This window comes from Episyrphus balteatus, chromosome 4 (genome assembly GCF_945859705.1).
Source record: "Episyrphus balteatus chromosome 4, idEpiBalt1.1, whole genome shotgun sequence".
Taxonomy (NCBI): Eukaryota; Metazoa; Arthropoda; class Insecta; order Diptera; family Syrphidae; genus Episyrphus; species Episyrphus balteatus.
Window position 1 is genome coordinate 33,564,194 of NC_079137.1, and position 10,090 is coordinate 33,574,283.

Below are 10,090 nucleotides of genomic sequence, written 5' to 3' on the forward strand. Positions count from 1 at the left end.
TTATTAATTGAATTCTTTTTAAATTCTTGTAAGAAATTGAACGCTCTACAAAAAACGCCTTCTACACTTTTTTCGTTTATCTAACCGTTTAATAGGTAGATATTTGAGGTCCAAAAATCTTTAAAAATTCGTTTTTTGTTCTTAATTTTGTAAAAAATTGAAAAATTATAATAAAATCAAACGCGCAAGACTTATTCTTGTAGGAAATTCATTGCTCCACAAAAAAGGTCTTGGTAACTTTTTTCATTAGGTAATGTAACGATTCTAAAGATAATTGAGGTCAAAGTTAAAAGAAATTATAAAAACATTTTTTTACTTTTCAAAATTTTCTAATTTACTAAAAGTTCATTATTATCAAGTTAGCAAGATGTATTCTTATAGGGGCTTAAACGTTCTATAAAAAATTCCTTGGCATCAAATTGATTGCTTTGATCGTTTAGAAGTTATTCTTCAAAGCAAACATTTTTCTTTAACACAATACTATACCCCTTAGGAAAAATATTTACTAAAACTAAATTAGATCTCGTCGTTAAGTCGAAACAGTAGCGTGTTGACGGAAAAGAAGGTAACTTGTTTCACAAAATTTTATTACAATTCCCTAGTAGTGGTGATGGTAATGACGGTAGGTATACTCGTATCAACATCTTTCTACGAGGCGAATTGACCTTTTGAAGTGAACGTGCGCGGCCTCAAAGTACGACAATCTAGGCGGAGGTCGTCGTATTGTGTTAAATTTAATATTTTTTTTTTGTTTTTATATATTTTGGTACTTTGCAGTGTGTTGACATGCAAAAAAGGTTAAACAAAAATAAGAAAACATATAAAAGTACGACAATCTAGGCGGAGGTCGTCGTATTGTGTTAAATTTAATATTTTTTTTTTGTTTTTATATATTTTGGTACTTTGCAGTGTGTTGACATGCAAAAAAGGTTAAACAAAAATAAGAAAACATATAACATTTAGGCTAACATTACTGGAAACTTGTCCTATCATAAATTATATCGTAATGTGGCAAATCGAGAGTTTTATGAAATTATAGTCATGAGCTGCCGTATGCAGTTAGTCCCCAGTCGTAAAAAGAAGTGCGTAACTATCATAATTCGAGGTATAGGTTGTAACCTCACGCCCAGCCTGCCCATTTACGGAGGTTCACTTTGACAAAATTAAGACCGTTGTGGTGTGCGTGGTGCGCGTTTATATGGTACGTGCCCATGGGCACAATGTGATTTTATTCTGCAGCTATTACGTAAGTAGTACACTATACGGATATTACTGCCTCAATATGATGCATGCATCTCACTTACAAGTGCGAAATTTTATTGTTTTTTCATTAGGGTAGTTTGTTTACAAGATGTTTTTATTTATATACCTAATCGTAATATTATGTAAGTATAGAAGAATGAGTAGTATTTTATATTTTTGTTGATGACTGAATTAATAATTTAATATCTAGAAAATGAAGGGAATCATTCGGTCTATTGTATCGTAAAATTTACGTTATTTCAATTTTTGTGTACAAAAATATTATGATTATTGCAAAGGTCATCGTCATAATCATAAAGATGACCTAGTCTTCAGATGAAAATGAACAAAGTGGCTTTCCTGTTTAATAACACAAATATTCAATTGGTCCCTTGTTATGCCATATAAAATGTTGAAGCAAATTTATGGTAAATTTAGTAATAAAAGGAGTGTAAATTATTGATGTTATGGGTGCAATGAAAAAAATTATATGGGTGCATTATTGGAAAAATTATGGTTGATATGAGAAGTTTCGTTTATCAGAGTTGTGTTTTGGTCAGGAAAAACATCTAAGCTATATATATATTTGCTTCCGATAAAATGTAGTGCGCCCAATCATAGATTGTACAAACAACTTCGAATAAGAAAACAAAAAAAAAATGGAGAAGCTCCAAAAATCAAAGATTTCGGTGCTTTGAACTTATTACTTAAAAGGTTTAATCCACCTTCTAAGGGAGATAAAGAAAAGCACAGCGGACTCAACTTTTTAAGGGCAAACAAAAAAAGAATATTAAAAATAAAAACTTCAAAGTGTCTAGTTTTGACATCTTTTCAAAGATTTCAAAGTTTATTTTTGTTTGTTCTATTGACTTGAAAAACAGTTTTCGATTTAATCTAACCACCATATTAAAGCTAGAAATTTTTTGTATTCGACCTTAATTTGTATTTTGTATTTTGATCGTTGATATTTGATAATTTAGTTAAAATTAAAGACTTACCTCTCATAAGCTATGTATTTTCCCGTTGCTGTACTAAGATAATTTTTTTGTTTCTAAGTATGTTTTGGTTTTGATTTTTTTAACAAAGTACTGCTGCAAAGGGGAAAAAAATAAATAGAAAAAAGGATGATTTAGGATCAGGAGAACGTGGGAGAAGGATTAAAATAAAATTTCTGGGAAGATTTAAGAAAAAAGTGAATTTCCTTTTAAAGGTAATACCATGGAAGCGTTTTGGCTGATTTTTCTATGTTTTTCGCTTTTATTTATTTAAATATTTACTAAATATCCTATTACATTAAGGGCCAATTTTTCAATAGTCAGTTAAACAGTCAGTTAGTACTTATTCCTAAGGATAGAGAAAAAATCAATTTTTCAACAAGCAGATACCTATAGCTTATTCCTAAGAATAAAACTATCTGCTTCTTTCAGAAACGAATAAAAATTATTCTAAGGAATAATCTCAACAAAAATATTGTGTCAGTTGTCAAAGCTGTTTTGAAAAAATTTTGAAAAAAATACAGTGGACCACAAGAAAACAAAAACAATCATGAATAAAAATGACGTTTAATTTTAAATATTTTTGAATTTGACAATTTTTTTTTGTTATTCTGTAGAATAAATTATTCTTGATTGAAAAATTCAATGTTTTTATCTGATTGTTTATGAGCCTAATAACTTTATTCGTCGAACAGTTAACTGACTGTTTATTAGAAGATTGAAAAATTGGCTCTAAATATCTTAATACTCGTACATAAATATTTAAAATATTAATTTGTTTCATTGTTTTTAATATTTAAAGAAGTAGAATATCTTCAAATAAGTTGTAACGAGTGTGATTTTCACACTTTTTTATGCATTTCTATTGATAAAAATTTTTTAACTATGTCAATAGAAATGTGAAAAAAAACTTTTTTTTTTTGATAATTTGAATTTAAAAACCCTTGAACAAAATATAAAGACGGCTGGATGGATTGAATCAAATCTTTGTAATTAACATTACTGGTTTTCTCGATATTTTCAACTTTGCGCCTGAGTATTGATATTGAGTATCCCAAAATCCTGAAAAAATCGTTTTTTCTTGATTTTTCAAATTATTCTACAAATTAAAACAGAAAAAAAACAAATTTTGTTTCAAAAACCCAAAATTGATTTTTATGGGAAATTTATTCCAAATTTCAAAACACTCCTTAATTTTCTGAGCGGATGCTGAGATACAGATCTTTTTCCGTTCAAAATTCGATATCTCAACGTCGAAATTTTCATATGATGGAACTTAAAAAAAAAAAGAAAATTTAAGCTGAATAAACAAATTTCCGATCCATATACTCAAGTAGCACAAAAGTCTAAAATACACCAAAATATTTGGAGTATTTTTTGCACTTTCGTGATATGCATTTTGAATATAAAAAATATACCATTTTCTCGTATATAATAAACTCAGCTGGTTAAAAATTTAAACCGATTTTGGTATATAAATAGAGCTAGTGGTTTAAAAAATGAACTGGTTTTTGGTGAAAAATTATTCCTTTGAAATTGAAAAATACACAATAAATCTATGGATAAAATACACCATTTAAATTATTCTGATTTATAATTTGAACCAAAGTTTATTTTTTAACCTTAAATAGTTTGATGAATTAAAATGTACACTATTTCTTATGAAATAAATGAAAATAAATTATTCTCTATCACAATACAATTAACTAATGATTAAATATGAATTTGAGTGCCTAATTTAAGAACGAAACAAATTCCATCTACTGATTTTAGATACTACCCCGTCTAAAAATTTCAATGAATTAATGATTTTTTTTTTCGATTTTAAAAATCAAAAAAATTATTATTCTTGAAAAACTGGGGGGTCATTCCGTAATTTTGAAAACCATAATCGAATCGATGATAATCGTTTTACAGTTTGAGAATCTTTAAAGCTATTTTAAGTCAATTCTGATTCAATATTTCCTAAATAGTTTATATAAATAAAAGTTTTCATATCATATCATTTCATAGTTGTTGCCTCTTACTCGGGTGTCCGAGGTTCGATTCCCAAAATTGAAATTGTTTTTCTTTTTTTATTTTCTCAATAATCGTGAATAAATAAACGATAGCTAAATAGGTCTCGTTTTTGGAGAATTTATTCGTTTTTGGATGCAATATTTGATTTTTTAAAAGTGTTCAACATACATTCCGCCTATATCTTGTATTAAAAAACGAATAGTTTTTCCATGCACATATTAAAATAATTTACTCTCACATTATGGTAATTTTTAGAAATGAATCATTAATATTTTTTTGTTTGTGGAGTTTGCAAATTAATCGGTGATTGGAATAAATTAATAAACACTTATAAAAAATCAAATATTGCATCCAAAAACGAATAAATTCTCCAAAAACGAGACCTATTTAGCTATCGTTTATTTATTGACGATTATTGACGATTATTGAGAAAATAAAAAAAAAAAAAAACAATTTCAATTTTGGGAATCGAACCTCGGACACCCGAGTAAGAGTCAACAACTAAATCACCTAGACTAATACGACTTCTAAGGATATGAAAACTTTTATTTATATAAACTATTTAGGAAATATTGAATCAGAATTGACTTAAAATAGCTTTAAAGATTCTCAAACTGTAAAACGATTTTCATAGATTCGATTATCGTTTTCAAAATTACGGAATGACCCCCCAGTTTTTCAAAAATAATAATTTTTTTGTTGTTTTTACATTTTTTTAGAAGCGTTCTCTTATTATAATATAAACGAATCGAAAAAAAGTAAGAATGCGGGATAATTAGGCTGATATAGTACTATTATATAGTAAAATAATTAATCGCTGTCTTCATTATTTGAATGGCGGCCATGGAAAAATATGACGTCTCCCACTTATGCAGTCTGGTGAATTTTTTGTCCACAGGGTGTACTTCCTACACCAAAGAGAGTGTACAAAATATACCGTTTCGGTTCATTTGGGAATCGAATAATTTTATACACCAAAAATGGTGTATTATAAAAACAATTGAGTATCGGCGTATTTTTTGCACGGAATCTTAAAAAAAATGTTGAAATTTTGCACAGAAAAGATGATGGTATAATTTTTATACCATCTTTTTTGATAAATACACCATTTTATTCAAATTTCTCAATTTTACACCAAAATTAATGAATTTACACCAATTTATACACCAGTGTGCTACTTGAGTAGTGGTTAAGTTGGATTGAGCCGAATACGTACATAGCTTGAAAAAATTTTCATTGTAAGATCTCAAAACTAGAAAGTTCGAACTTTAAAACCAACTTTTTGAAATTTCAGTGCGACATTTTTGAGGGAAATACAGTCACCGCGTTGTTTTTTAAACGCTTACAAGCTTCAAATTTGAGAATCGATCTTGATAAGTGCAAATTTTGTGAGAGGCAACTAAAATATATAGGACAAGTCATCAGGGACCTATATATTTGAACTGACCCACATAAATCATCTGCGGTACAGGAGTTAAATGCTTTCAAAATGATAAAAGATCAACGCCGGATTTGTTTTTCGGTACTAAAACTTTAAGATGAATTTGTCAGTAATAACAACTATACTTAAAAAACTTCTAAAAAATATCCAAAAATAGAAAAGGCTTTCAAACAAATGGAGGACAAACATGCTGAAGCACCTGTCTTGATGTTTCGTAACTTTGTCGAAAGTCAATACAGCCTACGATTGTACTATTCGAAAACACAAGATGTCAACAGCGGGTAATCGCATATATGCGAGCCGAACCTTAAATGTCTCAGAGAAGAAAACAGCAACACGGAGAAGAAAAATGTTTATGGGAATATGTAACCCTTTACAGTAATTCTGATTTGTGACCAATCATAATTCGCTCAAATGGCACCATGAAAGTGATAGCGGATCTACTAATTACTGACAGTCAACCTCAAACAGAGAAGGTGACCCTAAAAGCATTTAGGACCCCGAGAAATATTCCGAATATCAGGTCCAGACATTTTGAAGCAATTTACATTCTGCACAACATTAATTCACTATTAAAAAACTAACAGAAACCATTAAAAGAGTTCTCACTTTTTCTAGTAAAAAAGAGACCCACAAAAAACCACAAAAAAATAAGTTGTTTTATTTGAATTACTATTCTGTTCTTGACACCTCAAGGGTGTCACATCACATCTCATGCAAGTACTCCAAACTTCCAACAACTCTATTTTAAACACCAATCATCGTTAAAAAAAAAAATAGCATAAAGGTCTTTTTCAACATCTTGGTCACATATTGTATGCCCATTCTTACCTACCTAAATGATCCAACAAGTACTCACAAATAGTTTCATCATCAGATTTTATTGTTCAATGATTTACAAGGAAACCCATTTTGTCTTGAACAAAAAACATAAAAAATTATTTTATTAGATTGATGCTCAGCACGGATAAGGATTTCTCCTTAAAGTGACATAGTACGGTTGTAAAATGAATTCAGGTGAAAAAATAACTATTTATTTTGCCACCAAAAAGTAAACTAAAACATCAAACCAGGCTATAGAGCAATGTATGTAGAGTGTAAACTATATACACTGGCGGAAGCTTTAATGTTTAATGTTGTTTTGTTTTATTCTACAGAGAACGTGGGGTTTTGGTTAAAAAAAAAAAAGTCGGAGACAGATTTAATTTGCGGGTTACTTGAATTGAATTAAAATTACTAGACACGTCTCTCTGTATAGGACCGCCGCCATATCGCCATGCCATTCGTTCCTCCTCGTTGTCTACCTCCCACGTTGGGCACTCGTCAAAGCTATCCGCCATCTCTGACTCGGGTAAAGTGACTAAGTGTGCGCATTTAATTCTTGTTTTTTTTTTTTTTAATTTTGATACAATTTGTTTCTTAAAAGCTCCCCCACAACGGGAAGTAGGTATTAACTTAAAGTCACAATTAGGTTTACATTATAAAGACAACTCAGTACCTAATTTTCATGCATTTAAGCCCATAAAATTTGTCAAAACCTGATTTTTTTAACTGCCAGTTGGAAATGCAATAAAACCATTTCAGATAACCGAGTCTTGCCAAATCCCAGGTAAGTAAGGTATACCTTTTGCAAGGGTTAAGTTTAGAGCAGCAAAGATTTCTTGTTGATGTAAAACATTAACCATTATAACTGTTTGATGAATGAAGAGAGGAGGACAGATTTTGAGGTTCATTAACCTAGTTGAACGCAAAAAAAAGTTGAATGAAAAATTTCTTTTTTTTTTTAAAGAACCTTTTGTACTTAGTTTTAAGACCTAACATGATGTCCAGTTTATTTAATCGGATAAAAATCTGTTACGATATTAAACGTTAATAAACTCACATAAATGTATTCTCTTTGCTTGTAACATATTTTCATATTACTTTGAATTAATTATGAATAAGTTAGAAAAAAATGTAAACCTCATAATAAAATGTGGGTATATAAAAAAGGCTTATTAAATATTTTGTGTTTTTTCAAGAACTCCGGATTTCATAGACAGTTTTTTATGATTTCTATATTTGTATGCTTTGCAAAAGATGTGTATCGTTTACTTTATTTTTTGTTCTTGAATGAAAAAGAGCACCTTGTTTATTATTCATAATATAAAAGGAAACTATTCAGAGCAAAGAGAAATTTAATTTAGTTTTCTATTCAAACAAATGGGTTGAGCAGTATCCTGGTGCTGGAATGAAATGGTGGTACTTCTTTCGTCATAGAATTTCGGGAGGCACAAAAACCTTAAAATATATTTTGCAAATAAATGAGAAAGATATTGTGCAAGAAGTTTGATATTCTTTTTGAAGATGCAATGCAACATCAATGTAAAAAAAAAAGAATTTTCTTATTTATCCTAGACGTTTCCGTGAGTGCAATATAGTTTCTTGTTAACATACAAATCATAACAATTCGGTCTTGCTATAATGGAAAGCAAGTTTGTGTAGGTATAACTCCAGTCAAAGCGTCGGAAAAAACGGCCTAACCTTGCGCACAGAGGCACTGTCAGTTTTTATTTCATGGATCGATAGGGGTGTACTTGAAAGACTTAACCCCAATTTCTCACCACCTGATCATTCTTTTTAGCGGAGTTATTCACAAAAATGCATTTTTTTGGATTTTTTACTTCTAAGCTAATATCTTTGCTCCAAATTGTCGTAGACCAAAAAATAAACATACATTTTATTTATTAAAAATTCGGGTAAATACTGTTAAATAATTTTAAGAAAGCATCATTCCGTAAGAAAATTTAAAAAAATTTCCCTTGTTTGTAAGTCGAATGATAGTTCTCAGTGAGAGGGATGGTTTTCATTGTTTCTTGTTTTAAGAGGATTTGTCTTATGTTTTTCGTTGGGCATTTGGAACTTTTTTAAAAAAATTAATTTCTCGGCTCGTGTGGGTCGTAGAGAGCTTTTTTCGAAATAATGACAAAAATGTGTTTTTTAACAACAACAATTTGACTTTAAATGGCTGCCATTTTGTATTTACGCACTCAAATACAATGAAATTACATACAACGATAGAAAATATTATAAGGAAGAGAATGTATGTTTATTTTTTGGTCTACGACAATTTGGAGCAAAGATATTAGCTTAGAAGTAAAATATCCCAAGAAATGCATTTTTGTGAATAACTCCGCTAAAAAGAATGATCAGGTGGTGAGAAATTGGGGTTAAGCCTTTCAAGTACACCCCTATCGATCCATGAAATAAAAACTGACAGTGCCTCTGTGCGCAAGGTCAAATGACGCTTTGACTGGAGTATATACAGAAATAAAAAAAAGAAGAGATATTTAAAACTATTATACACCTAAAATTGACACTAAGTCTGTTTAATGAAAAAAAAAAATTGGGCCAGAACAGATCAGAGCAGCACAAGTTTGTAAATACTGTCAGAACAAGAAAGAACAGAAAAGTTCAACTTCGTTTTTATCAAGATTGACAGTTGTCTATATCAGTTGCAAAAATTTTAATTCAAAATCATTTCTTGAAATGATTTTTTACTAAAATAAATGATTTACCAGCACTTTTAACATTCTCGTAATTTTTTTTTTTGTTATTAGTCAAAAACTCTTTAGAAATTCACTTTTTAAAATCTTATTTTCTCTTATTATTGCACAATCAAACAAATAGCTGACAATTGACAATTTTCACTTGGTTGCTCTACCCCAAAAGTAGGAGCAGAAAAACTTGAACTTTTCTGTACTGAACAAATTCCTGAAATACAAAAACTTGTACTTTTTGGATCTTTTCTGTTGTTTTCTGTGCGGATCAGATTCATTACACAGACCTACTGAAACTAATAAATTTGTTCATGCCTAGTTCCACCTCCTGAATTCGAAAATTACATTTAAAAAATTTAAATATTTTTGGAGATATGGTTTTTTAAAGCTTTTTTTTGTCTTTTTTTCAAGCGTTTCTAGTCTAGTCATAAATGCTGATACAAGGAAAAACTGACAGCAAATGAAAACACGCTGATATTTTCAAATATTTTTCTATAATTTCTATAATTTATACACCGAAAAAAAAAACAATATCAAATTAACATTTTTTAAATATCAGCAAAAAAAGCTCTATAACATGTGTTTTATGATAATTAAAATATCAAAACAATATTTTTATTATCACGATGATATTTAAATATCACATTTTTGCTTTTTTTTTTTGATATTTTATTATCAATTTTTCATATCAATTTCTCATTCCAAATTATTGAAAAATATTTAATAAAAAATACTCTTAATGTGCACTAATTTAAAGGCGCTTTGTGTTTTTTCGAAGTAAAATGTATGATTTGCTGAGAAAATTTGATCGGCAATAAGATTTTACTTCACATAGTTTGGGAGAAAATAACAAA